We start from the raw sequence: 3425 nt of genomic DNA, 5'->3' as shown, positions 1-3425 counted from the left end.
TTTGCAATTCGACTTCTTATTTCCTCCCTCTCTCTTCTTCAGCCTTCTTTGACTCTTTTTGTGCCTTCTACAAGTCATCCTTCTCTTTTTTTGTCATTCTCTTTCCGGATTCTTGTTGCCGCTTCTAGGGAGGAGTCTTCTTCTTTGGCTTTTTAAGCCCTCCTTGACTGGATTGTGTCTCTAGTACTTTCTTCTCGCTTACTTTTCTTTTGCTGAACTGTTCTTGCTCTCCTGAGGTGGTGCCCTCATGAGTGTCCATCCTACTTCTTCTTCGCCTACCACATCTCCCATTGCTTCCTAGATGAGGGCCATTAGTACTCCACCGAACTCTATGACTGAAGCTTTTGAGGTAGGTTTCTTTCTTTTTGTTCCATCTTTTGATGCTAGCGATTCTCCGTCGACGCGCCTGCTCCCTAAGGCTAAGTGCTTTGGTAGATTGGTCGATCATCTTCCACACATGGCCATTCTAGTTAATCTCGTCAAGAGAATAGGCTCTCGGGCTCTCCAACAAAGGCACTCCAATTCGGTGCATGAGCAAGTTGTACCTCTAGCTTGAAAACAGTGTATGTATGACATTGGCATGGAGTCTCACTTCAGGGTCCTGGATGCTGATGCCATCATGCGTTAGGACTTTGTCCTTGTTCATGTTGAGCATGGCATAAACATCTATTTTTGGTCTCCTCTCCACCTTGGGTTCTAACCCCAGTGCCTTCTCCACCAAGGCCTTGCTTAGCTCTACCCACAGCTATTTTGCCTCTTTGCCTCTGCCCACAGTCACGGTGCCACATGCTCTATTAGAGTCATAGGTTTGCAAGAACTCTACACACCGATTGTATTTATCTTCTTGCCCAAAATTCTCAATGTACTTTGCAAGCTTGCATTGTTCTATGATTCTTCTGGCTACTTCCTCCTCGGCCATTACCTTGTCGGTGTTATGGATGGTCATGAACTTGAGCTAATTATAGGCCTCGTTCTAGAGGGAAATGCCGTATGACCTTCTCTCTTCTTCCATGAACGAAATTCGATGGGAACGGTCTTGTTGTCCTACCATTCCTAATTCGTGCACAATAAGCAAGCATTTCCTCCTTATTCTTTTTAAGTATAAAATCACATTCCCTTCTTTCCGCTTTTAGGTTTATGTTTTGAGGTTCTCTTATTGTTTCTTTTTTCTTTTCGTACTTGTAGTCAGCCTCCTACCCAAACTTCTCAACATACTTTGTGAGGTTGCATTGTTCTATGATTCTTTTGGTTGCTTCCACCTCCTCAGCCACCACTGCCTTCTCAATGTTATGGATGGTCTTGAACTTTAGCTAATTATAGGCTTGGTTGTCAAGGGCGATGTTGTATCGTCTTCTCTCTTCTTCGGTGAACGGAAGTCGATGGGTGCAGTCTTTCTATCTTGCCATTCCTAGCTCTTGTCATAGCACAACAAGCTTCCATTAGTTCATTTGCAAGGCCGTTTTCTCCACAAGAAGATAAAGGGATTGCAACAAAATTCTCACTTCAAGAAGGGATTCATTTATTCCAAGCAAGCATTTCCTCCTTATTCCTTTTAAGTATAAAATCACTTTCCCTTCTTTTCACTTTTAGGTTTCAATTTTGAGGTTCTCTTACTGTTTCTTTTTCCTTTTCATACTTGTTTTGTTTCCTTTTTGGTGTTTTGATTCCCAATTGATCTCTCTCTCCCCCAGGATGATGTGAATCCTTCCGACAAGGATTATTGGTTGAAGGAATGAGGGTATTCAGTGCATGTTCAGGGTGCTTTACTTCCGCATGAGCCAAGCAAAGTGCGGGTTGTATTCCAAGCTAGGATAGTGGGTCCATGTTGAAAGGTTGGATGCCTACTTGAGTAATGTAGGGGAGGACATCCATTAGGAAGTCATCAGAGTTGATTGTGCTAGCAAGGTGTAGCTCTTCCTCAATAAGGATGAGATCTAAATAGGGGTGGTTCATGACATGCTCTTGTAGAGGTTGTTACGAGTGATGGCCAACACCCTATAGGAGGTGGGAGCTACATAAGCTAGGTCGTACTTAGAGGCTTTGATTGTGCATCTCTAGTCATTGTTGGTCAGAATATGGTTACCCTCTTACTCCCATTGAAGTCGGAGAGCATACCATTTTTTCAAGAAAGAGGAGTCATTGTCGGCTAGGTTTTTCAACTCTTCAATTTTCTGGTTTGTGGTAGAGACCGTGCTCTTGTCATAGGATGTAATTAGTCATTGTTTGCATTCTTGCTCATGAGAAATTTCATTGGCAATTAATGCTTGAGCTACCAAGGGGGCCTAATGAACACAAATTCTGGTTCCTTCCAAGTGTAGGGAAGTTTTTACGCACTTCTTTTGCTAAAGGCTCTTCTAAAAGACCTAAGTCTAATCTCTCAAAGCTTTTAGCAACATGATAAATGTAGCATCCAAACGTCAAATGCAAGTGACCAAGTCATCCCCTATATTTTTAGCTAAGTCATCAAAGGCCAAGGTAAGGATGGATCATTGCTCGTAAGAGGGTTTAAGGCTTGTGGTAGGAGGTTGGGATCTAGACAATTCAACGACTAGTGTCTATGACTTTCACTAATTCTGAGGGTGTGATTTAGCCTCTTGTATGAGAGGCATGGTTTGCGATGTTGATGTTATGTTGATCGATGCTTGTGATGCCCTTGGGGCACTAGCAGCACTAGGTTGAGGTAGATTTGAAGTAGCAAGCTGTGGTGTCTGTCAGTAGACTTGTTGAGGCTTTGCAGGATGAATGGTTTTTTTGGGCTCTATAGGCTTTGCATCTTGAGTCTCCTGTGGTTTCAGTTCCTTAACTATCATGTGGTCTTGTGTAGGCAAGTTTGAGGGTGGTGCTTGAGCGGTGCCCCTGGCAATCTTGGTTTTAGGTACCCATATCCAGGTATTGCCCTCATAATACGCCTGCACTTACAATAGGGCTTTGGGGACCCATCGTGGCTTGACCATTCATCTATGTCTACAATGTCTTCTCTGTCACCTCCTAGGTCTCATGTATGAGTTGTTGGCAGCATAAGATTGTGTTTGCTTATTTGTAAGTTGACGATTGTTGGTGCTTAGGCACCCATTTGAACTTGGGTTCATTGGCCTTGGTCTCACTCTTGGCAGTTGGCTGGCGCATTGAAACTTGGTGGGTTGTGACGAGTCACGATTCCCCTCCTCAGACTTGGTTGTAGGTTTATCCATTGGTGGCTTTGTGAGCTTGGATGGAGCTGCACTGCCCTTGCTGAAAGATGCCACTATGCGTACATTGCCAACGGCAAGATGAATGCATTCTGACTTGTAATCAACATTGCAATGTACTTGCTTCTTAAATATGCATCCTAACAGCGATTCCTTACTAGCATGCTTTGTATTTGGCAACACATAAAAGACCATGGGTATGCTCGCAGACACTCCATAGATATTGCAACTTTGCAC

This window comes from Lygodium microphyllum, chromosome 16, assembly GCF_053477565.2.
Source record: "Lygodium microphyllum isolate KBCC chromosome 16, Lygodium_microphyllum_v1.1.10, whole genome shotgun sequence".
Lineage (NCBI taxonomy): Eukaryota > Viridiplantae > Streptophyta > Polypodiopsida > Schizaeales > Lygodiaceae > Lygodium > Lygodium microphyllum.
The sequence above is the reverse complement of the archived record's forward strand: the minus strand, read 5'-3'. Positions refer to the sequence as shown.